Below are 26,419 nucleotides of genomic sequence, written 5' to 3' on the forward strand. Positions count from 1 at the left end.
GCCGTTGCTTGGCTTGTTTGCCCCTGAAAAGCAGACCCCCCAAGTGCTGTCTCCTCGCGTCCTCAGGTGGTCAATTTTCCTTGCCAGCTACCAGTATGCACTGATTCACCGACCTGGGAAGGCGATGGGCCATGCGGACGCCCTCAGCAGGCTACCACTACCGGAAACAGGCCCTGACCCAGCACCTGCACAGGAGGTTATGAGCCTGGAGCTGCTTCCCAACCGCCCCATTCAGGCACAAGAAGTTGCACACCATTCCAAGAAAGATAGGGTCATCTCCCGGGTCCTGGACTGGGTGTGGAGGGAATGGCCCAGCAGCAGCCCCGGGCCAGAAGTTGCCGGCTACACAACCTGCAAACATGAACTGTTGGCCCACAAGGGGTGCCTGTTATGGGGAAGCAGTCGTTGTTCCCCAGCCCCTCCGCAAAAGTGTCCTCATAGCCCTACACGAGACACATCCAGGGGTAGTAAGAAAGAAGGCCCTTGCCAGGAGTTTTGTGTGGTGGCCGGGGATCGATGGAGAGATAGAGGCCTGGGTCAAACACTGCCAGGCCTGCCAAGAATCCCGCCCAGATCCCCCAAGGGCCCCAGTCCAGTCCTGGGAGTCCGCCCGAGCACCATGGTCACGCCTGCATTTGGATTTTGCAGGCCCCTTTCAGGGGAAAACATTCTTCATAGTGGTGGACTCCTACACCAAATGGCTGGAAGTCGCACTGGTACCATCCACTTCCACGTCCGCAGCCATCCGGGTACTACGCAGGCTGTTTGCAACCCATGGGCTCCCTGACACTCTCGTCTCAGACAACGGGACTGCATTTACGTCAGGAGAATTCCAAACCTTCACAGCGCAGAACGCCATCCGCCACATCCGTTCGGCGCCGTTCCACCCTGCCACCAATGGCCAAGCAGAATGCATGGTGCGGACCACCAAGGACACCCTTCGCCGCATGACGCAAGGGGACTGGGAGTACCGCCTTGCCACATTCCTTCTAGCACAGCACAGCACCCCTAGCTCAACGACTGGCCAGAGTTCCGCTGAACTACTAATGGGTCGGCGCCTTGCAATCAGATTGGACCGCCTTTACCCCGATAGAGCTCAGGATGAGGTAGTGGTGGGGGAAGGCAGGAACCCCCGGACCTTCAAGGCCCAGGACCCAGTGTATGCAAAGAATTTTGGGGCAGGCCCAGCATGGGTACCCGCCACAGTCACCAGGGTCACTGGCCCCGTGTCGTACGAAGTGCTAACGGATGGGGGGCAATGCTGGCGCCGCCACTGCGACCAGATACGGCGACGATTCCCGGGAGAAAACCAGGAGGAGGACAGGTCAGAGGAGTCCCAAGGGAACAGCGGGGCAGTGAGGCCCATAGAGCAAGAGGGGCCAGCAGGAGAGGCAGAATCAGTAAATACAGAGAGGACCCGTGAGGCCGAAAGGACACCGGAACCAGAACCACGACTGAGCGAGCCAGTTGCACCAGACCAAACAGCCCCATCACAGCCAGCATCCTTGGAACACGAGCCAGAACCTGAACCCCGGACCAGGGAACACCCCAGGCCGCAACGCACACGTAGGCCGCCGACGTACCTTGAGGACTATGAATGCAACCTCCCGGGCAGGACTGGAACTTAGAGGGGAGGGGTGTTATGTACTGAGTTGAATAGGATCCAAACTGCAGCAGTCTAATTGGTCCTAGAACAATAGGATCCAAAATGCAGCAGTCTGATTGGTCCTAGAACAATAGGATTCAGAATGCAGCAGTCTGATTGGTCCTAGAACAATGCAGCAGTATGATTGGTTGGCAGGAACCACCCAATCGTGCTCCAGATAGAAGTGAATCCACAACCTGATTGGCTTACAGTAGAATTCCAGAATTAGCCAATCATGTGCAGCCCATTGTGTAAATAATGTATATAAAGCAGATACTGTGAGGGGACTTCCATTCATTCCTCCTCACCACTATGAGCTGAATAAAGAGCATGAAATCACTTTGCGACTCTGAGTATATTTCATATATATTAGGGGAAAGTGTTATAAAAATGAAGATAACTCAGGGTATGAAGAAAAACCACATGCAAAATTGTATATCTGAGAAGAAATTCACACTAAAATGCTTCTGAATTTTCAGGACGTTTTTTTTTTTTTAAAAAAAACACCTTGCAGGTGTGGAAATGGGCAGAAGAGAATTTAATATTAGAAAAAAGAAGAAATTGGGAGAAACTGAAACCAAAAGATCCGTCCATGTCTATTCTTGATAACACTGTGTGTTTACTAGATTTAGGTGCTGGAACATGATCCCATCACTGTGGCTGAAATCTTCCCTGAGAGCTGCTCCTTCCCAGCAGAGCATCTCTTCTTGGATGCAGGACAGTCATACTGTGGGAGCATATGAAACATGATGGCACAGCCAATGCCAGGCTCACATGAAAGGGAATTGGCTCGACTTCCGGGTTAGCGCCTCCGGCAATGGCAGATTTCCTCTGATCGGGAGGAATCCGCTCCGTGGAAATCAGGATCTGGACCACCACGGCGAGGCGGAGACCCATCAAAAACCACAGGCGGGAGAAGCCTGTGGATGTGGGATTCGGCTGGCACCTTTTGCGCCTCCCCTACTCGTGGGGAAACCCGGTTTCGGGGATCCGGAGCGACGTGGGGTGAGCGGCGCGGTGCTTCGAATCGACTGCTTCTTTCACGGAGTGAAGCCGCATTGCTGTTGCCGGAGAGTGCTGACTTTTTCCTGTGAACAATTGGACTCTAAACAACTACCCGTGAGTAGAACGGAAAATTGGATCTCTAAACATCTTAGTTTGGCACCGAAACGGGAAGGCTTCAAACAGGAAGTCCGCCTTCCTCTTTTGTAAACAGATTGAAGCAAAGACGTTGCAAGCTAAAGCCTGGAAAGTCTTTTGTAAAGGATTAAATCTCCATCGGTTAAAATTACTAAACCCCCCTTGGAAGCAGGAGAAGAGGGGGGAAATTCTAGATCGTTTAAGCCTGCAGGAGAGAGAGTGAGAGTAAATCACCACCGTTTCGAACCTGGGAATGGGCTGCCAGTAAGATTGACGTTTTGGGAAAGTTCATTGACTGTGAATAAAATGTATGTTGACAGATAGTTAAATAAGAGAAATATATTGTTTCCATTGTTTCCTTTTGCACTTAAAAAGGAGCAAAAAAAGTAACTGAAAATCGAAACTAACTCTGTCGCTGGATCTGCGTTTAAAAGGATGGATACAAATAGAAATTGTTTCCCCTAGAGGGAGCTTTTGAAACTGTTGCAGGAGTGGAGCTGGGGAATTTTCCAGCTGCAGAGATTAAAGAGCGTGAGAATCAGAGTCTGACCTTGGACAAGAATGTTGACAGAAGAAGCCTTAGTGACTGCATTTTGCAAGACAAGTGCTTTACTGGAACCGCTTCATGAGAAGATGTATGTGATGATTATTAAAATTGACAATTTGGGACAAAAAATGACTGAGTTGGGACAAAAAGGGAATACCTATACATAAATTACTCAGGAATTGACCCAGGAATCTGTTTTGACATGGCAAGCTGCGGAGAAGACGAAGGAGAAAGTTGTTGTTGAACCTCAAGTAATTCAAGTGGAGAGAGCCCCGGCCTCACAGAGGCAATTTGATGAACATAAGCTGTTGCCCTCTATGATCGAATCTAGAGAAAGCCAGACTTGGTGGGATGGAGCCCTGCTTGGATTGGAGAAGGAAAGTTGGATAGATCCTCCTATGCAGGGATGCTCTGGCCTTTGGGATCTGGATTTGGGTCAGGGGGAGAGTGGCGCTCTGAAATATCTTTTGGACTTTAGTTCTGACTATGGAGAATGGGCTGACCTGTCGAGAAGGAATAAAGACATTGTTAGGTTGGAGTTTCCCCGAGATCTACTCCTCAGTGCCAAAGGAAGGAAATTAAGAACAAGATCAGCAGAAGATAAAGTAAAGTGCATGTATAAATATGAAGAAGATCTGCAGAAGGGACATGGAAGAGAGTTAAGAGCCTCGGACAGAAGGTCACCAGATTGATGGACTATATGGTATTGATAGAAAGGACTGACAGAATCCGAGACCAGGGAGAAGAGACGGTGGAGGAAGATTGGAAAAAAAGTTTTTTTAAAAAATTATTTAGAGAAATGTTGCAAAATTAATGAGTGTTAGAAAAATGTTGGAATGAAATTATATGGCTTTAGTAGAAATGTTATAAGGAGTTAAGTATAAATAAGTTTTAGGGTTTTAATGGTAAGATAAGGTTAAAATAAATTAAGATAATTAAATGACAGAAAACAGTGAAAGATGGAAAGGATTTGCTGAAATAATTAATAACTAGAACACAAAAAGGGAGGTGTGAGGAGGTCGATGAAACAAGCTACTGAAAGATAAAGATATGGAAATATTGGGTGGGTTTTTAACTGTTTTTGCTTTTGTTTTTGTTTTGATGTATTGTGTCTTTTGCTTTTTTATATGTATTGTAATGTATTGATTTGTACTGTTTATTTTTTCTTTTTCTTTTTTTCTTTTTTCTTTAATTCTTAAACTTTTAATAAATATTATTTTAAAAAAAATGAAAGGGAATTGGCTCCATTTCAATCTGTGCCTTGCCAGGGCTCTTGTCACTGAGGTCCATATTTGTTGTCCCTGCCCTTTGTCAAGAAAGGACGGATGTTCAAGCAGGGAGCACCAGAAGGCTTTCCTCTCACAGCCAGCACACAGTTGCCCAGCTGCTGCTCAGAGCCTCAGAGCCAAATGCAAACACTCAGGGGCAGAGAAAGCCTCTCTGGCACCCTAGGGGAGTATGCATGCTTGGCAGCCCATACGGACGCTGTGCCCTCAGCCGCTCTGCAGCTGGGGGGGGGGGGGAGGCAGCAGGCCATCTTGTCACCCTCCCGGGTGGCACCCGAGGTGTGCCACCCCCCCACCTTCATACCCCCCTGCAAACACTTCCACTCTAGGTTAAAATTAAGAAGTGATCTTAGATGTGCACACAGGCCCCCCTTTCTCATTGCAGGCTCCCCCTTTTTAATTGCATATGAACATATGTGAAAGTGAAGTGACTGCCAGATGGAGCACCTAGAACGAAACACAACAGGCCTCAGCAACAAGAGGCACCTTCTCTCCCAACCTTTCGATGCCCCTGTAAGCTCTTCTATGCTTAGGCAAATCTACTGAAATTGCACTTTCCAAAACAATAGGTGGCCACAAACTCAGCCATTCTCCAAATTCTACAGTGCACTTCTCCAGCCAAGTAATGTGCAAAAAAATGTAGACACCAAACTATGAAAATTTAAAAACAAAAATGGATCAATTAGACAAAACTGCATACAAAATGTGGATAGTGGGAGAAATTTGCCCTGAAATGCAGGTAAATTTTCACGAGCACTTAAAAAAATTACAAACTGACGTGGAAATGTGGAGAACTGAATCTGAGGCTGGAAAAAGAAGAAACTGAAACTGTTAGATTCCCTCATTGCTAACAATAGGCAGGACACTGGGCCTCACAAGCACTGTGGATGAGGGGTGGAGCTGGGTCAGAATAAATGTTCAATGAGCAAAGCATCTGGAGGAGTCCAGAATCTCAGTTGTGATTGAGTTTGGAGTTGTTAAATGCTACCCTCACTCTGTTGGGAGCTCTAGCAGCAAAACTCACTAGAGGGAGCTTTGAGATGGCTTTTCCAACAGAAAGCACCAGAAAAAGAAGGCTCCCTTCTCCAGAGTCAGAACAGCAAACAGCAGGCCTGTGGTTTTGTTTCTGGAAGAATCTGAGCCATTGAGATTCTCTAGACTCTCTGCAGCCTTGGCTTACTCCCACACCACTTGGCATCAGGGCTGCACACGCACATCCCTCAGCATATAATTTTCCTGTAACCGTAGTTACATAACATTTTTTGCAGTTGCTAAGAAACGTGGAGTGGGAAGAGGCCCTGATGTGGCTGTGAGAAAGCCTGCAAATAAATACAGGAGGAGATAAGCTGTTCTTACAGCAACTGTCCAAGGATTCAGGAAGACAATGCACACTTCTTTGGAAATAAGTCTTGCCAAACTCAGTTGGACTTACTCCTGAGTAAACACGCACAGGAACAGGCTGTGCATCCCCATACACTGACAAAATGTTGCGATAGAAAATGGGTTCAGAGTGGTAGAAGAAACTCCATGTGCTGATTTACTTGGGTGCCTAAAATATTGTTGCTACCAGTTGGGGATGGGAACATCAGAAGCTGCCTTCTAGCAGGTCAACACATTTATCCATCTAGCCCAGTATTGTCTACTGGAACTGACAGACCTCTCCAGGTCTCAGGCACAGGTTCCTCCACCCCCCCACCGCCCCCGACCAGCATCTGCTACCCAATCCTTTATTTAACTAGACCTGGACCTTCTGCACTCAAGCAGGGGCTCTATCCTTTTCTAGCTCTGCATATGACTAGCACAGAATTGCATCCAACACACAATATTTTAGCCAGATCTTAAGACTCTCAGCTTCTCAGTTTTGAAGCAGCACACATTTCTAGCACTTCAAAGCTCCCCCAGAAAGTACCAAAAGGTGGAGGTCATTCTTGCCAAATCTGAGAAAGTGAAGTATGGTTTTAATAAATTCAACAGGAGAGCAGGAAAAGCCAACATGGTGCCCCCAGATGTTGTTGGACTACAACTCCCATCAGTGGCGTGTGGTGATTTTTTTTGGTAGTGGAACAGTTAGGGCCAGAGGTGCCAGCTTGCAAGGACGATGGGGCGGTGTGTGTGCGACATTGCGCATACTGTATGAGCATTCCGACTCCCTCCCTAAGCTGGGCAGAAACTTCCTGGGCTTTGGGAAGGAGGTGGCAGAGGAACATTTAGGGGACTACCCTAGTCCGCCTAGTCCATCATCATCATCATCATCATCATCATTATCATCATCATCATCATATTATACCATGCACATCTGGCTAGCTGGGTTTCCCCAACCACTCTGGGTGGCTCCCAATTGAATATTAAAAACACAATACAGCATTAAACATTAAAAACTTCCCTAAACAGGGCTGCTTTCAGATGTCTTTTAAAAGTAGGATAGTTGTTTATTTCCTTGACATCTGATGGGAGGGCGTTCCACAGGGCAGGCGCCACTACTGAGAAGGCCCTCTGCCTGGTTCCCTGTAACTTCACTTCTTGCAATGAGGGAACCACCAGAAGGCCCTGGGTGCCAGATCTCAGTGTCCAGGCTGAACGATGGGGGTGGAGACGCTCCTTCAGGTATACAGGACTGAGGCTGTTTAGGGCTTTAAAGGTCAGCACCAACACTTTGAATTGTGCTTGGAAATGTACTGGGAGCCAATGTAGGTCTCTCAGAACCGGTTTTATATGGTCCCGGCAACCACTCCCAGTCACCAGTCTAGCTGCCACATTCTGGATTAATTGCAGTTTCCGAGTCACCTTCAAAGGTAGCCCCACGTAGAGTGCATTGCAGTAGTCCAATTGGGAGATAACTAGAGCATGCACCATTCTGGCAAGAAAGTCCGCGGGCAGGTAGGGTCTCACCCTGTGTACCAGATGAAGCTGGTAGACAGCTGCTCTGGACACAGAATTGACTTGTGCCTCCATGGACAGCTGTGAGTCCAAAATGACTCCCAGGCTGTGTACCAGGGGCACAATTACCCCATTCAGGACCAGGGAGACCTCCACACCAGCCCGCCCCTGTCCCCCAAGAACAGTACTTCTGTCTTGTCAGGATTCAGCCTCAATATGTTAGCTGCCATCCACCCTCCAACCACCTCCAGGCACTCACACAGGACCTTCACCTCCCTCACTGGTTCTGATTTAAAAGAGAGGTAGAGCTAGGTATCATTCGCATATCGATGAAAACCCAACCCAAACTCCCTAATGATTTCTCCCAGTGGCTTCATGTAGAAAAAGCATGGGGGAGACGATGGAATCCTGAGGCACCCCACAAGTGAGAGCACAGGAGTTTGAACACTCATCCCCCAAGACTACTTTCTGGACATGGCCCAGGAGAAAGGAGCGGAACCAGTGTATAATCATGCCCCCAGCTCCCAGCTCTTCTAGATGGTCCAGAAGGATGTTATGGTCGATGGTATCAAAGGCTGCTGAGAGATCCAGCAGAACTAGGAAACAGGTCTCACCTTTGTCCCTAGCTTGGAGGAGATCATCGACCAGTGCGACCAAGGCAGTTTCAGTCCCATGATGAGGCCTGAATGCCAACTAGAAGGGATCCAAATGGTCCGCATCCTCCAGGTATGCCTGGAGTTGTTGAGCAACCACCTGCTCAATCACCTTGCCCAAGAATCGAAGATTTGAGACTGGGCGATAGTTGGCCATATTGGCCGAGTCTAAAGATGTTTTTTTTTAAAGAAGGGGTTTAATGGCCGCCTCTTTCAGTGGGTCTGGGAAGGCTCCCTTGCAGAGGGAAGTATTCACCACCCCGCAGAGCCCATCGCCCAGCCCTTCCAGACTCGCTTTTATGAGCCAGGATGGGCAAGGATCAAGGAGATAGGTGGTCGGTTTCACTTGTCCAAGCAGCCTGTTCACTCATCTCGGAGGTAACAAACTGGAATTGATCCCACACAACTTGACCAGACAGAACTCTAGCACTCTCCCGCTCCCACGGTGGAATCTACCTCTTTCTGAATCTGTGAGACTTTATCTGCAAAAAACTTTGCAAAAGCATTGCAGGAGATCTTGGGGTCCCTACCAGGCCCCGGTGATGACGGTGGTTCCGATAGATTGTGAACCACCGTCTCCTGCTGCTGTTTTCTGCAGATGCAATAGAGGCAGTGAAGAAGGTCCTATTTGCAGTCGCTATTGGCACTTGGTAGGCTCGACGTTGAGCTTTAGCCCGTGTCCAGTCCAATTCAGAATGAGTTTTCCACCACCGACACTCTAGCCATCTCAAAGATTGTTTCATCACCCTCAGCTCAGGGGAAAACCACAGGGCTGTCCGGGCTCCATGCAATCAGAGAGGGCTCTTCAGAGCCAGATAGTCAATAGCCCTGATTAAGTCTGCATTCCAGCGGGCCACTAATGAATCAGCTGAAAGGCCATCAACATGGGATAAAATATCCCCTACCACTCCCTGGAAACCATTTGGATCCATTTGGATCAATTAAGTGGCGGGGACGGACCATCCGAATTGGTCCCACCTCCCTGCAGAGGGAAAGGGCTGCAGAGAAGTCCAGTTGCACCAGGCAGTGATCTGACTATGGCACTTCTTTTGTTTCACTTTTACTTAGTGTCAGATCACCAACATCTATAGAGGTGAACACCAGATCTAAGCCATGTCTACAACTGTGAGTTGGGCCAAACTTTTTTAGGGACAACCCCATGGAGGCCACTGACTCCCATAATTCCTGACCGATGGCAATGCTGGCTGGGTCTGAGTTGGGAGTTCAAAATACAGAGGGAGGGACCACATTGTGCCACAGTCTTAGATTTCAATATTGTTATGAATATGTGGGGTGCCTGGACTCCCCTTCTGACTCCGGGACCCCCCTTCTAATTCCTGGCTTTAGCATGTTGAAATACAAGGCAGGAGCTAGCCTGGTGATGGCCCCCTAAAGATGAGTCTTGGGGGACAAAGCGAGTGGCTCCATGTCAGAGGCCTCTGAAGTAGAGTTTTAGAGCTGAAAGGAGAGGAGTTGTTTTTAGAATTGCAGTTGGCTGGGATGTGAGCTGAGAGAGAAAAAGTGGCAACACAGAGTAGAGAGACAGAGGGCCGTGGCTGATTTCTGCTGGTGTTCAAGACTGAGACCACGGGAGAAGCAAGAACCTCTGGGTGTGTAATGCTGTGAGTTCCTCCATCGTAGATATGTGTACATAAACCCTATATCACAAGGACTCCACAGTCTCTGTTGTGCCTCATTTCCAAAGGAAACACAAACACTGGTAATCACCTGGAACTCCTGCAATCTTGCATCACTTGGAGATCGGGGTGGTGTGTCTCCCCCCATGTCTTCCATTCCTTTGCCACTAAAGCACCAGTACCCCCATCCTCAGGACTTCTCAAAGACTCCAAGGCTTAACCAGGAATGTCATGGTGGGATTACCTGGAACATGGTCAAATGAGCTACCTGGAACCGCCAAGCCTTCATGGGGCTCAGAAGGGGCTGGGTGTGTCCTCTCATCCCAGAGGGCTGCCTTGTACTGAGTCACGCTAACAGCTAAGCATGGTCTGCCTGGCAGCAGCTCCCAGAGTTTCAGCATGCAGAGCATCAGTTCTGCCATGGAAATCCTGGATGCCCTTTCTCAGCCTCTGGGACTGGGAGCCAGTAAGAAGACTCTGCCCCGGGCAAAGGTGAGGAGCTTGGCCTTTGACTTTTGCCCGCCCAGCAGAGAATATGTTTCTGCCTTCAGGATTTCAGCCTCCAGCTTCCCCCATTGCTGCCAACTCTAGCAACTGTCTTCATGCAACCTGGGGTGACAGAGAACTTCCAGAGCTTTGAAGCAGGGATAGCCCAGGCTGAAATGTCCCTATCACTGCTTTGCAGATCTGAGGCACAATTAATAAAGCAACAAGAGAGATGCAAACTGGCATAATTTATTTCAGTCGAACGGTTTCTGATTTGTGGTATGTACGTGGTGCCCTGGAGATGAACTGCAACCGCTGTTGTGACTCAGCTGGTCATGCAGTATACGTTTCAAGTTGCATTTCAGCTAAGAAACAGAGGAGCAATACCAGTTGGAGTGACAGCCAGAGACAGAAACAGTACATCCTCAAGGGGTTTGATAGCTATTGGAGAAGGACCCAGGCTCCATCTCCAAAGGCATCTCCTGGCAGGGCTGGAATGCCTCCCGGAGAGCTACTGCCAGTCAGTGCCAACAATCTAGAGCTCAGTGGACCAATGGCCTGGCTTGGCATGAGGCGCCTTCCTGTGTTCCACAGGATCACAGCCAAAAAGAAAACACAGTCAAGCCACCTCTCAGTTACAGATCTCTGCAGTGTGAGGACTGACTGTGTTCAAACAAAATGGAACTTCCTTTTCTTTGCAAACACACTGACACTCACTCAGCACTGTTGCTGGGAGACAGCCAGTGCACATCTTAACAGGACCAAATGCAAGAAAGCTCTTCAGCAGGAATACAGAAAAGCAGAATACAGTGGACCCACGGGTAGTGAATGTGATCCGTGTGGGAGGCACGTTCGCAACCTGCAGTGCCACATCTGCACATGCATGGGTCACGATTTGGCACTTCTCTGCATGCACAAAGCGCGATTTAGCTCTTCTGTGCATGCGCGAGTGCTGAAACCCAGAAGTAACCTGTTCCGGTACTTCTGGGTTTGGCACGGTGTGCAACCCGAAAATGCGCATCCTGAAGTGTCTGTAACCCGAGGTATGACTGTAGAAGACATGACTATCCATCACCCACAGAGGGAGGCAATATCCTTATCATCCTAACTATCCCTCTGACTGTTAGTCAAAATTAAGAGCATGTCAAATTAAAAGCAACATTAATAAGGTTTTGTTAGAACTGGATATGGAACAACTGATTGGTTCAAAATTGGGAAAGGAGTATGGCAAGGCTGTATATTGTCTCCCTGCTTATTTAACTTATATGCAGAATTCATCATGCGAAAGGCTGGGCTGGGTGAATCCCAAGCCGGAATTAAGATTGCCGGAAGAAATATCAACAACCTCAGATATGCAGATGACACAACCTTGATGGCAGAAAGTGAGGAGGAATTAAAGAACCTTTTAATGAGGGTGAAAGAGGAGAGCGCAAAATATGGTTTGAAGCTCAATATAAAAAAAAACCAAGATTATGGCCACTGGTCCCATCACTTCCTGGCAAATAGAAGGGGAAGAAATGGAGGCAGTGAGAGTTTTTACTTTCTTGGGCTCCATGATCACTGCAGATGGTGACAGTGGTCACAAAACTAAAAGACGCCTGCTTCTTGGGAGAAAAGCAATGACAAACCTAGACAGCATCTTAAAAAGCAGACATCACTTTGCCAACAAAGGTCCGTATAGTAAAAGCTATGGTTTTCCCAGTAGTGATGTATGGAAGTGAGAGTTGGACCATAAAGAAGGCTGAGCGCCGAAGAATTGAGGCTTTTGAATTATGGTGCTGGAAGAGACTCTTGAGAGTCCCATGGACTGCAAGAAGTTCAAACTTATCCATTCTTACAAAAATCAGCCCTGAGTGCTCACTGCCCCAGCTGCAACAAAACATGTCTCTCCCCTATCAGTCTCTACAGCCACAGCAGGTGCGATAACTCTCCAATGGTATGACTTTACCCTTGAAGGCACACTCTTCCATTATCTCCCAAGACAGATGGATGCCAATAATGTTCAGGTGGGGTGCAAATTTGGAACCTGTTTTTTTTAAGGCGGGGGTGTCCTCAAGACAGCATCTGCTGCTGCTTCTTCTCACAGAACTGTTTTCACCAAAAATTATAAATGGGTTCTCATAGATAGTTTGTAATTGCTGCACGACTTCCCATGGTAACATCTAAATCCAGTTTAGAACGTTTTTAAAAACAAAACAAAATACAACTGGAACTAATAACAGGAACCCAGGGCTTAGGTTGTAAGACAGCATATTCCAGAATGGTCTCTGTGTGACATCCCACATTTGCTGCCTGTGTAAATGTGAAACCATTGGGTGGTGGGCAAGGGGGACTTTTGCAAGTGTGGCTTCCAAGTTGCAAAGCACTCTTCTCTCCCTGTTTTGGTGGGGAAGAGGACTATCCTCTCCTTACCTGGGCAGGGACACCTTTGCCATGCAGAGATAGCAAGTGTGAAGATTATCAGCAAGTACTGAGCAGTCGTAAGCCTCAGTTAGTAACTCCCCCTTTGTATCCCTTTTGTTTTTAATTCGTATCTTATCTTTTAGAGAAACATAAAATAAAAAAGATGTTCCTACTTAACATGGATCACAGCCAAGCAGAAGGAGCGGAGAATTAGATCTTCCTGGATTCCTCATTAGGTGAGTAAGGGAAGAAGAGGGGTTTGCTAATGTGAATCATGATGGTTCTCCTTTATTCTTTACAGGGTTTCAAGGTAAAGAGGTAACTGAAAAGCTCTGTAGTCTATATTGAGGGCAGGGGGCATCTGCACGTGTATGATCAATAAACACTTTCCATATTTTCTCAATCCTAGATCTTTTGTCCTCTGGTTGTGTTAATTTCTCTCAACCAGTACAGTAGGGACATATTATATAAGCACAATTTCAGTGGCAGGATTTGAGTGTGGGGGCAGAAGCTGTGCAGCTGCATGAACTTCATCAAAGGTCTCAAGGGCTACAGAGAGAAAACAAGGATTTGGACCTCTGTGATGTATTAATTCTTTATTGACAAGTGTCCTGGTTGGGCAGGTGTGGTGGACTGCTTTGGGGGCGGGTGTGTGGAAGCAGCAAGCACTGAGACAGTACTAGGTCTCAGTAGAAGAGTCAGCACTCATGTGGGGGCTTTAGGGGAGTGTTGTAGAGCTCCCATGCCTTTTATCAGCTCAATATTGTTTACACCGACTGGCAGCAGCTCTCCAGGGCTCTGGACAGCCCTTTCTAGAGATGCCAGAGAGTGAACCTGCCTGAGACAAGGTGTGTGCATGGCACGTGCTCCATTGCTGGTAGAGAGATGAAGCAACAGGATACCTTCCACCTGTGTAATATCTGTGTGCCAGGGAGCTGTCAAAAGTCATGGAGCAAGAGCCTGGCAGGAAATGAGGCAGCAACAGGAGTTGTCCCCTTGCCTTTTAGTCACACCTGGCAGAACTGGTGTGCCCTTTCGCTGTACCTTTTCCATCCATGTTAGGTCAAAGTCACAACATACAGTACATTTAAAGTACTAGGGTACCATGTTCTGGCTTCCCAGAGTGGCTTCACATTTGATCCTTCTTCCCAGGGGACTCTGGAATTGTAGCTCTGGGGTGGGAATGGGGTCCCCTAACAACTCTCAGCACCCTTAACCAAGTAGCACCCTGTAATTATTTGGGGGAACATTGGCTACGCACTCACAGGCTGCAGCTTTCTGGGGCCCTGGGGAGAAGAGTTTCCCTGCCCTACCTGACCATCCCAGAGACTGAACCTCAGAGCCCCTAAGGCAAAACAAGTGCTCTCCCACTGGGCTGCCACCCACCTCACAGCTGCCCACAGGTACAACACAGCACAGAGAGAATCCTCCTCCAGTCTTACACATCCAATCCTTTTCACCCTCCAACACTTCTAATACTTTCATTTATAAATGCATCCAAGTGAGTAACCATCAGGCTAGCTTACTGTGACAAATTCCAGAGGGGAGAGCATTGTGTTTCAACAAAAGCAGCAGCAGCAGCAACAAAAAGATTGTGGCACCTTAAAGACTAGCTGCTGCTGCTCGCGTGAGTGTTGGGAAGACCGCTCCCTCTCCTGCCAACTCCATCCGGCCAAGGGGGCGGGGCCTGCACTACCACTACAGTTTCGAGGCCTGAGTAGCTACCGGCAGCAATGGACAAAATGGTTTTAAATGTTTTAATTGATTTTAATTTGCAGCACCTTAAATGGTGGTTGTTGTTTTTTATAATATTATATTATTTCATTATTTTATTTTTGCTTGGGGTGGGATAAGCATTTAGTCAGCGCTATTGTTTCTTGCTTTGTTTTGTTTTGTTCTGTTCTGTTCTGTTTTGTTTTATTATTATTATTCTGTTAAATTATTATATAGTTTGTATTTTGCTTTTTAAGGGGAAGGGTCATGGCTGCCTGGGAGTGGGCCTCAGCCAATAGATTGGGTGGGGCAGGTTCCACAGGGGGGGATGTATTGGGACACCCGATCTCAGTGATCACGGGCAGGAGGAGGAGTTATGCTAAGACCAGACCATGTCATTACCGAGGAGGCAGGTTTAGTCGTTGTTTGAGGACTATCCCTGCCTCCAGGTCTGGTCCTGACCGGAAGGATACAGTAATCAGTAAGGGAAACCCACATGACCTGAAAGTGTTGCTGTGCAATGCCAGGTCAATGATGAATAAAACCACTGCCATCCACGACCTGATTGTGGATGGAGGATTTGACCTGGCATGTGTGACAGAGACCTGGTTGGATGAAGCAGATGGGCCTGTCCTTGCCGCTGCTTGCCCACCAGGTTTCTCTTACGCACAGCAACCCAGGTCATGTGGGCGGGGAGGGGGGGTTGCAGTGATTTTTAGGAAGTCATTAGTCTGCACCAGGCGTCCTATTGGGAAGACCCAGTTTTCTGAGTGCATGTTCTGGAAGTTGGGCAATAGGGGCAGTACAGGATTCCTACTGGTGTACCGACCTCCCCGCTGCACCAAGGATTCCCTGCCCGAGCTGCTTCAGGTCGTGGCGGATATGCTCCTGGAGACACCTAGCTTGGTTGTCCTGGGGGATTTTAACATCCATGCCGACACGACCTTACAAGGGGCCGCTCGGGACTTCGTGGAAAGCATGGCCTCCATGGGGCTGTCCCTGAATAAGTTTGGTCCAACTCATAGCCGTGGACATGCCTTAGACCTGGTGTTCACCTCTATGGATGTTGGTGATCTGACACTAAGTAAAAGCGAAACGAAAGAAGTGCCATGGTCAGATCACTTCCTGGTGCAACTGGACTTCTCCGCAACCCTTCCCCTCTGCAGGGAGGTGGGACCGATTCGGATGGTCCGTCCCCGCCACTTAATGGATCCAATTGGCTTCCAGAGCGTGGTAGGGGATGCTTTATCCCAAGCTGATGGCCTTTCAGCTGATTCCCTGGTGGCACGCTGGAATGCGGAGTTAACCAGGGCTATTGACTGTCTGGCTCCGAAGCGCCCTCTCCGATTGCATGGAGCCCAGACAGCCCCGTGGTTTTCCCCGGAGCTGAAGGTGATGAAACAATCGTTGAGACAGCTAGAGTTCCGGTGGCGGAAAACTCATTCTGAATCAGACCGGACACGGGTTAGAGCTCAACATCGAGCCTACCAAGTGGCAATGGTGACGGCGAAGAGGGCCTTCTTCGCCGCCTCCATTGCATCTGCAGAAAACAGCAGCAGGAGACTTTTTCAGGTGGTTCGCAATCTATCGGAACCACCTGTACCACCGGGGCCTGGTAGGGACCCCAAGATCTCCTGCTTTTTGCAAAGTTTTTTGCAGATAAAATCGCTCAGATTCAGAAGGAGGTAGACTCCGCCATGGGAGCAGGGCCAGGGCGGGAGAGTGCCAGAGTTCTGTCTGGTCCTGTTACATGGGATCAATTCCAATCTGTTACCTCCGAGGATGTGGACAGGCTGCTTGGACAAGTGAAACCGACCACCTGCCTCCTTGATCCTTGCCCATCCCTGCTGATAAAAGCGAGCCGGGAAGGGCTGGGCGATGGGCTCCGTGGGGTGGTGAATGCCTCCCTCTGTGAGGGAGCCTTCCCAGACCCGCTGAAAGAGGCGGTCATTAAACCGCTTCTTAAAAAAAACATCTTTAGACCCGGCCAATTTGGCCAACTATCGCCCAGTCTCAAATCTGCCATTCTTGGGCAAGGTGATTGAGCGGGTGGTTGCTGAACAACTCCAAGCACGCCTGGAGGAAACGGACCATTTGGATCCCTTCCAATCGGGATTCAGGCCTCACCATGGGACTGAAACTGCCTTGGTCGCGCTGGTTGATGATCTCCGGCGGGCTAGGGACAAAGGTGAGAGCTGTTTCCTAGTTTTGCTGGATCTCTCAGCAGCCTTTGACACCATCGACCATAACATCCTTCTGGACCGTCTAGAGGGGCTGGGAGCTGGGGGCACTGTCATACAGTGGTTCCGCTCCTTCCTCCTGGGCCGTGTCCAGAAAGTGGTGGGGGGGGGATGAGTGTTCAGACCCCTGGGCTCTCACTTGTGGGGTGCCTCAGGGTTCTGTCCTCTCCCCCATGCTTTTTAATATCTATATGAAGCCGCTGGGAGAGATCATCAGGGGGTTTGGACTGGGTGTTCATCAGTATGCAGATAACACCCAGCTCTACCTCTCCTTTAAATCAGAACCAGTGAAGGTGGTGAAGGTCCTGTGTGAGTGCCTGGAGGCGGTTGGAGGATGGATGGCGGCTAACAGATTGAGGTTGAATCCTGACAAGACAGAAGTACTGTTTTTGGGGGACAGGGTTGGTGTGGGGGATTCCATGGTCTTGAATGGGGTAACTGTGCCCCTGAAGGACCAGGTGCGCAGCCTGGGAGTCATTTTGGACTCACAGCTGTCCATGGAGGCGCAGGTTAACTCTGTGTCCAGGGCAGCTTTCTACCAGCTCCACCTGGTACGCAGGCTAAGACCCTACCTGCCCGTGAACTGTCTCGCCAGAGTGGTGCATGCTCTAGTTATCTCACGCTTGGACTACTGCAATGCGCTCTACGTGGGGCTACCTTTGAAGGTGACCCGGAAACTGCAATTAATCCAGAATGCGGCAGCTAGACTGGTGACTGGGAGTGGCCGCCGGGACCACATAACACCGGTTCTGAGAGATCTGCATTGGCTCCCAGTATGTTTCCGAGCACGATTCAAAGTGTTGGTGCTGACCTTTAAAGCCCTAAACGGCCTCGGTCCTGTATACCTGAAGGAGCGTCTCCACCCCCATCGTTCAGCCCGGACACTGAGATCCAGCGCCGAGGGCCTTCTGGCGGTTCCCTCATTGTGAGAAGTGAGGCTACAGGGAACCAGACAGAGGGCCTTCTCAGTAGTGGCGCCCGCCCTGTGGAACGCCCTCCCATCAGATGTCAAAGAGATAAATAATTACCTGACATTCAGAAGACATCTTAAGGCAGCCCTGTTCACGGAAGTTTTTAATATGTAACGCTGTACTGTTTTTAACACTGATTGGGAGCCGCCCAGAGTGGCTGGGGAAACTCAGCCAGATGGGCGGGATATAAATAAATTATTATTATTATTATTATTATTATTATTATTATTATGGCATAAGATGTCAAAATAAAGCTGCTAGACTAGTCACAAATTTCAGAGGCCAGGATGTTAAATCCACTTCCTGGGAAGTAAGCCCCATTGGTCACAGTGGGAGTTACTTTGATGTAGACACACAGAGAAGAGGCTCAGCTGGTTTATTGTCCTATCTCCAGTAGTCCATGAAAGTTAATGGGGGCCCTTGCAAAGGGGTAGACAAGTGCAGAACAGGAGAGCATGAGAACAGGATTGCAAAAGATCAAGAATGCTGTGCTGAATCAGGCCAAAAGCCCATCTAGGGCAGCATCTTGTTCTCAACCAGATTCACTCATTGATTGGTTTATTTATACGGACTTTTTGGCCTGAAGGCCCCCAAAGCAGTGAACAGATTAATGCAAAAGAAAATATAATAAAATTGCAGTAATTGCAAACACAAAAGTACAATAACTACAGGAGATATAGAAAACAGCAAAAACCAGAGACACCATCAGCTGAGGTGCTGCATTTGCGCTCTCACCCCAAGCTCCACTCTCCAAACCTTCCGCGTCTCAACTAGAAGCCAGTCTGACCCCCATTTGCCTGCCGGCCTCCTTCCAGCCACAGTTGTTCCACCAAGGAGGAAGCCCACCCACAAACAACAGTTCAGGGGGAATCCTGTCACCTCCAGAGGATAAACCCCAAGGGAAAATACCCCCTTGGGGAGGCCCAAGGTTATGGAGCCTCCAAATAAGCAGGTTCCCCCCCCCCCAAACCGCTATGGCAGAAACTTCCCCTGGCTGCCCGTGGGCCGGGCTGGCAGGCTCAGCCTTCTGGCTGCTCCAGGTGCAGCAGCAGCAGCAGCAGCAGTGGGACAAAAGGGCAGAGGAGGCCGCAGTCTGTAAGTCTCCCTCCTGCCCCCTGCCTCCAGGTGCCTGGAAAGCCCCCAACTGCACTGCCCTCCCCATTCAGAAGCCTTAGTTCTGCCTCCAAGAGAGGAAAGAGAACATGACCATCAATGGGGGAGAATGTGGGATGGAGACAGCCACCCAGAAGCCATCTTTGACCCACAAGAGAAGAAGGGCCCAATCCTCTGCAGGCTCACTGAAGCCTGTCCGATGTCAAGGAAGTTTATTCTCTAATCAAGCAAAGACGACCAGGATTGCAGCCTAACTATGATGCACAGAAAACGCCTCCCTCCGAGCAGCCCGGGGCTTTTCAAAAATTCCAATTTTCATAGGGGGCTGATCAGCCTTAGCTTTGACCGGAACAAGAGGGGAGCTATTATTTTGTCATCTGTATCCCACTACCTTTCAGGGAGCGCAGGGAGGGCGGGCACACGCCTCCCCTTTCCGTCTTATCCCCACAACAACCCTGCGAGGTGGGCTAGGCTGAGAGATAGGGACTGGGCCAAGGTCACTTCGTGGGCTCTCGGACGCTCTAACCACTGCACCACCCTGTCTACCCCACCAGCTTTTCCTCATCGTTTCACTCTTAAGGAAACCGTCCCGGGTTCACAATGGGGGAGTTACACCCCCCTTGCCAGGGAGGGTCACCTGCCAGTCTCTCCCCCTGCACTTACCCGGCCCCGTCCAGCCTGCAAGGCGGAGGCGGCTGCTGCCCGCGGCGGCTCAGGGTCCCCCCCATTGCCCCCGAAGGCGCCTCGCTCCACGGGGAGAGCCGCCCGTCGGGCCGGGGCGTCGCCGGCTCGCAGCTCCAGGCGGACGCGCCGCGCCCAGCTCCGGCCGGAGGGGCGGACCCAGCCGGCAGGTGCGGAAGGGCAAAGATCGGCCGCGTTGCAAGCGCAGGAGCAGCGCAGAGGGGACGCGAGGGAACCGTAGGAGCCGGAATTGCCAACTTTTCCTGCTGCAGTGCTCCTCTGCTTTTTTCCAATAATAGCTCAGAGACATCGAAGTTGAGCCAGCGAGTCTTTTCCTGACGTGGAGACGAAGCGAGCCGAGGGAGCTATAGTTCTCTTCTGTTAACTGCGCCGGAAACCAATGTTTTCTCTGGCGGGGCGCCTGTGCCTTTATAACGCAATAATTTCTCAGGTGAAGTTTCTCTGAAGCCATCCTGCTTGGTGCCAAGAAATATGTCACTTGCTGATTTCTCATCAAAAGCACAGGAGTGGAGTTGGTAAAATATAAAATAAAATAAAATAAGTTGCTGTATGGAGCACACGGTGAGGGCTGGTCGGTCCTGGTTTGCTGTTGGAAATGGGGCTGCCAATGTATTCTCGTGGCTTTGCTTCTGTGCATATAGCAGCTTCCTTAGAGGTGCAAATGAAGCTGGTGAGATTTTATCCCCATGCCAGGAAAACACCCAGCAGCGCCGGCTGCTGTTAAAGGGACTAGAACGAATCCAGCCGAAAGAAAATGGTAACTTCATATGGAATCGGCTTGCTCTTTTTTGGGCATCTGTGTGCATATAGTGCCATGCGTAAGTACCTGTGAGAGGGGCACCTGTGTGTTTCCTGACAGCAGTGCTCTAGGCCGCCTCATTTTCCTAGCAGGAAGTGTTTCTATCTGTACAACAGCTAGGAATGCCAGAATTGAAACTTCCCCTGAAAATGCAATTGCAGCCCTAGGAAAACTTTCAGTCCTGGAACAAAGTATCAGTACTGGATAGATGGACATGCCATTAGGAGGGTGCATGCAGCTGTCCTGAAGAGCAGCAATCTGCTTGCTGGTGGAGGGAGGGAAGCAACAGCAGAAAACTGCACCTGTCAAAAGCTGCATGTGGAACTTCCTGCCACTTTGTGGCAGTGGAAGGAATACCAAGCAGAGCACCAGAGGCCCTCAGGTCTCTAACCCAGGCCATGTCCCTCAACTGCCCTGCTCCACACCCTCCGTGGGAGCTTTTGCCTGGCTGGAATGTTTCCTTGAATGGTGACAATGTCTCTTGCTCACTTGGATGGAGATACCTATGTGAAGAAACCTCTGTCTTTTGTGTGGTACAAAGTTTCTTGCATTGCACACTGTTTGCCTCTGGCCCTGCCTACCCCAGCATGCGGCCCCTGGAAGGCTGCCCAGGTGGAGACGTAGCCCTGGAGCTGGGAAAGGCTGCCTGCCTTTCTACTTGCCTGTCCAAACTACTTATTTCTTGATGTGGAGAGATGCACAATTGCAGAATTTGGAAAAGCCCACCCTGCCCTACCATAAGAAAGTAAGAAAGGCACAGACCCCAGATGAGATCAGTGAGATTCTCAAGTCTTGGTTGGTCAAAGAAAGTTTGTTAATGGGAGAGGCAGTGGGTGGGGTTTTAAAATAAATCAGTAGCTATTTTTATTTGCAACAGCAATAAAAATCACCCTTGTTTTCTCCTTAGGCAAAAGCTTGAGGTGCCTAAAATAAGAAAGCATAGTCAAGTAATGAAGCCCAAGTAGCAACAGATAAAGATGGCGCACAATGGTCAAGTCAATTCTCTTCAGTAAATGGCAGAAGAGCAGGCAGAATGGTTGGCTCTTGGAGGACTGCAGTGCTCTTCTGGCGTCCCAAGAATGTCATCGCTTCTCTCTGGGAAGGTTTTCATAATGCTTTCAGAAACAGGGAGTTCTGCCAAGTGGCAATAACTCATCCCCCCCTTCCCCGTCCCACAAAACTGAGGCCCAACTTTAAAGAGAAACACACACAACTGGCCCCTGGCTTGCTCTTTAACTAGATATGTGGAATCCACAGTAAAAACGTTGCCAACACACTCAGAGATGAAGAAGCACCAAATGAGAATTTATTGTATCTGTTTACTAGGGATGTTTGCTTTGGTTTCTCTCAGTTTTTGATTTCTGGTATTCTGGTATTCACACCTCCACATGAACTTACAAATTTCTTTCAAGCAGTCCTTGTGAAAATTCATCAGCATTTTAGTATGAAATTTTCCTGAAGCACACACCTTTATATGCAGCTTTGCCCAATATACACATTTGCAAAGCACATTTTCCCATTTTTGTATGTCACTTTCACTAGTACATGTGTCTCCATGCATGCTTCACCCTAGTATAGTAGTTGTGCAGATTACTTGGCTGGAAAAATGGTACTGCAAAATTCAGAGAAGTGTGTATTTCAAAGGATCTTGCTGTGTTGTTTTAGAAGGGACAAATAATGCAAATTTGCCTTTAAATATTGAATTTCTTCTTCATCCCTAGTTGGAGCTGTGTGTGTGTGTGTGTGTGTGTGTGTGCAGAAGACCCTGGGAGCCATAGCCTGTGCCAGAGCAGGTGCTGTGCATGATAAAGATCCCAGATGCAGTTCCTGACATCTCCAAGTAAAAGGATCAGGGAGCAGTTGATGGTAAGGATTTGTGCTACAGACTGTTCAGTGCTGGGTATATGGCAGTTTTGGGGGTGTGGGTGGTGAACTGGGCCATAACTGAAGGGTAGAGTTCACATTCTGTATGCACAAGACCTCTGGTTCAGTTCCCAACATCTCCAGGTGAGGATGGAAACGATTCGCTATCTTTGAAGCTCCTGAGAGCAGCTGCCAGCCAATGTCATCATTACTCAGTTAGACGGACCTAAGATCTTTCTTCAACAAGGCAGTTTCCTACAGCTCTGTGACCAGTTTGGTAGTTGCTGCACCCCATGGACAGCAGATCAACACATAAATTTGGGCAGCGCAAAAGGTAAAATAAAATAAAATGCTGTACCCTGACCATCCATATCCTAAGACCTGTTTAAATTGTGCAGTGGAGCCCATTGGCATCTGCTCTCATGTTTGGCATCAAAAAGCCCTGCTGGCCCATCTAGGTCAGTGGGTCTCAAAGTTATTTTCTCTGGGCCATGGGCGTACGAAGGTGGGGGCAGGGGGCGTGCCCCGGGTGCCACCTGGGGGTGTGTGTGACAAGATGGCCTGCTGCCCCCCAGCTGTACAGCGGTTGAGGGTGCAGCGACAGTACAGGCTGCCGCGTGTGCACGCTCCGCCCTCGGTGCCGGAAAAGCTTCCTCCGCCACTGCTCTGGGCCACACTTTCAGAATAAATATCTGCTGGTACCACACCAAATATTTTATTGATAAGAAATATGTGGGGGGCGGGGTGGAGAAACAACTCCCAGCAATGCTTCATTTGTAACACAGAACACAACTACTTTATAATATGATCATGAGACACCCAAAAAGTATAAAACAATGCTGCTACATAAAAACATGAATCATTCCCAAATAGAATTATAAACAAGCCATTTAAATATGTACCCTAAGTATGTACACAAACTCAGTTTGCATCTGTCTGTCTCGAGAGACAATGGAGTGCGCCTCCAGGGGTAAGGTGCATTGGCAGCACTGAAGCGGCCTCCCTTGGGTGCAAGCCTGGGCAATGTATTTGGAGGCCTCCCTGTCTCTCAGCCTCACTGATGGGGTCCAAAGGAAGGCAGAGCAAGACATTTGGCCCAGCTGGGCTGCAGTAGTAGCTGGAAGGAGGTGTACAAGGTGCCACCCAACCGTCTTAGGGACTCCGCTCCGGATTTCTGTAGGGTTTCCTCCTGAGCCTTTCCTTCTCCCAAAGATATCCCGCAAGACAGCAGAGGTTTAGGATCAGAGTTTTCCTTCCCCTGGATGGGGAATGGTGGACAAGCCCCATGTGCCCCTCACTTCCCTCTCCAGCACATGCAGAAACCGCCTTCATGACCGTTGGACCCACTCTTGACCTCACTTGCTCCATCCGCCAGAGCCTATCTTTGCATGCAGGGAAGACCCTAACTCTCCAAGGGTTTAAGACCCACCAGCCAACCTCACCTGCTTAGCCAGCCAGTTGAAGCCATTTCTGGGGTTGTGGCTGCAGTTACATTCTGACAATTTCTAGGAGCCACAGGTGAGAGTTGAGTGCAGGATGGGGACAAGGTGGGCAAACTACTCTTGAAGGAGCATGATGTGTCCCCCACCAGAGGTGCTACCCCCTCTCCTAACACCCTGTACACCCCACTTTAGTTGTATAAGTCCAGCATTATAGAAGCCACTGTTGTATATGTAATAAAGTAACAAATACAGTAAATAAAGATTTGGAAAAATTCTACCTGTATAGCACTTATTTAAAACTATCAGGAGGTCCATATGCTTAGCTTTTAATTCAGTATTCTGTTTATTAAGTATGGATTTGGTTACAAACTCTGCTGCTAGCCGTGACTCTCCAGGATTTCAGGGAAGGTTCACTCCCAGCCTGACCTGGTAGATCCTCTACCACTGAGCTACACCCTTCCCCCAAACCACTGGGAGAGAGCCCTGTTGCCAGTCATTGTGAACAACATGAAACCAGATGAACCAATTGTCACTTGGTCCAAGGCAGCGCCCAATACTCCACACACTGGAAACATCCCTCAGACTTCTTTAGACAAAGTGGAGGGAGGTGGCAAACTCACCCTGTGTGGTGCAGCCTCTGAAGTTCAAGGCGTCCTCTGCAGCCAGCACCCGTCCCAGAGCCTTTGGAGCTCAGCACCGCTTCCAACTTCTGCTAGCTGCTCCTCAGGCTGTGCCATAGCAGGAGCTGCCAGGAAAGAGCAACAGATGGGAAAGATGAGCCACGCAAACCAACCCCATGGAAAGTTCCGTGTGCTGGGAAATGATCAAACTGAGACCATTCCCTCACCCTATAGCCAAAGGGCAGCCTTCCTGATGTATTCCTGGGGCGTGTGACTAAGCACAACTGTCTCACCATGACTTGCATTGCTCCTTTAAATGTCCCTCAGGACATTTGAGCAATGACAACTACGATCTCATCAATGCTGGGAGAGATCCCTTGGGTTGTCAGCATGCAGCCCCTATGAAACAACCTCAGGCTCTCATGGGACTCCCCCAGAGTGTTCCTCCTGATTTGCTTGCACAAAGCTTATGGGGAGGTTAGCCCGACCTTCATTGAGCATTGGTTCTGATTTGATAGCCCATGTGGAGGTTAGATTCTATCTGGTGTTTATAGAGCAATTGTTTTGATCCAATTGTGGGGCAGTTATTCAACAATGAACAGTTAGTTCTGCATCCTGTTATCACAGTGATCAAGCGGGTGCACCTGGGAAACCTGCAAGTAGGATCTGAGCACAAGAACCCTCTCCCAGCAACTGATAGCCATGACCATCCAGGTATGGAGGCAGGGCAGAGCCATCCTGGCTAGCGGCCATTGACAGCCTTCTCTGCCTCAAATTTGTCAAATCCTCTTTTAAAGCCATTGCTCTTTACAGAACTCTAGCACACAACTCATCTCCATGGTTGATGCATTCCAGACATTCCAGCTGCCCTTATTTACCATGGTCTCTATTTTATGGATCACATTGTTGGAAAAACCCCTGTCTCTATTTTGTCCCTATTTTTGGCCTTGAGGAATGCCTTGCAAAAATGGTTTGCAAGAGTTACTAGAGTTATCACTCTTTGGAGTTGAGCTTTCTCACCAGTTTCTGTAGAACAGACTTTATCAACCTGGTGCCCTCCAGATGTTTTTGACTGGCTGTGGCTGATGGGAATTGTGAAGAAACATCTGGAGAGCACCCAGTTGATGAAGTCTGCTCTAAAAGCTAAACCTCTGGGCCTGTACATCTTGACTGCAAAGTGCACACATGGAAATACCTGTACATGAACTTTAAGGTCCCATGCACTACACAGTAGAGGCTGCTCCATTAAGGCAAATAAGGAACTGCCCACCAACCTCAGTTGCTCCCACCTGCCTGCTTTGCTTGTTACAACTAGAATTGCAAGAGGATGTGTGTGTGTGTGTGTGTGTGTGTGTGTGTGTGTGTGTGTGTGTGACTAGAATGCATTAACTCTGCCTCTGCCCATCCTGGATCGCCCTTTCTGCCCTGCCAATTTCAATGGGCACTACTCACCCTGTACTATATAGCCTAGGAAAGTCATTGCAGAGAGAGAGGGAGAGGGGGCGAGAGGGAGAGAGGAATCACGTCACCAAAAAAAGAGCATATGAGGTACACATCATGTCCCTAACCTATCAGGCACAGTCCATCAAACTAATCATTTGTGATACACACAAATAATAATTTGTTTGATGGACTGTGCCTGGCAACTTAGAGACATACCAGCCTCTCTGCTCTGCTTGCAGTCACCAGGATTAGCGGGGGTGGGGTGGGGTGGGGGGCCCGGCCCGTTTTATGTGTGTGCTGTGCTGAAAGTCCCTTTCCTCCCCCTGCTCTTTTCCTCCTTGGTCTGAAGCAACAGCCAAGCTCTGTGTGGCTGCCCCCCTCACTCCCCTCTTCTGATTGCGTCCTACCTTCCTCCAGCTGCAAAGTCCTTTGCTCCTTGCATCTTAAGAAACAACCACGAAGTAGGAAGAGGCCACGGAGGAGCTTTGAGGAAGAAAGGGGACGAACCAAGGCAGGGAGGGACGGGATGGGGGTATCTGTCAGAGCGCGAGGGAGCAAAGCTTCTGGTCAGAGGAAATGGATGTTTTGTAATCTTTGGCAAAAGGAACTTGACAGTGCGCTGGGGATCCCCCAGCCAGACAGCCTGGGCTGAGTCTCAGGACTTGGCAGTGGGGCTTGAGAATCCTTGGATTTCAGCCTTGCAAACGGAAACCCAGGTTGGATTGGGCATGTTCACCCCTTTCCTGCCTGCTCCAGTAACAGCCCCACTCCTGTCATGCTGTTAAAATGCACACATGCGCTGCAGCGAGAGCAGGAGGCCTCTCCACCAGAGAACTTTC

General features: G+C 49.2%; 1 protein-coding gene across 4 annotated transcripts in view; it reads right to left on the reverse strand.

Moving 5' to 3' along the window:
* Window positions 1-26,168, reverse strand: part of TACC1 (transforming acidic coiled-coil containing protein 1) — an 89,916-nt gene extending 63,748 nt beyond the window's left edge. For 2 of the 4 annotated variants that reach the window (XM_083480426.1, XM_083480423.1), the window contains exons 1-2: window positions 25,988-26,131; window positions 24,138-24,262 (exon numbers count right to left, since the gene is read on the reverse strand). The gene's annotated coding sequence lies outside the window, so the exon portion shown is untranslated. Of the gene's footprint in view, window positions 1-24,137; window positions 24,263-25,987 lie in introns of all 4 variants that reach the window. The other 2 variants (XM_083480425.1, XM_083480427.1) reach the window with 2 other exon arrangements.
* Window positions 26,169-26,419: the final 251 nt, after the last annotated feature.

Source organism: Podarcis liolepis, assembly GCF_965112155.1.
Source record: "Podarcis liolepis genome assembly, chromosome: 16".
Taxonomy (NCBI): domain Eukaryota; kingdom Metazoa; phylum Chordata; class Lepidosauria; order Squamata; family Lacertidae; genus Podarcis; species Podarcis liolepis.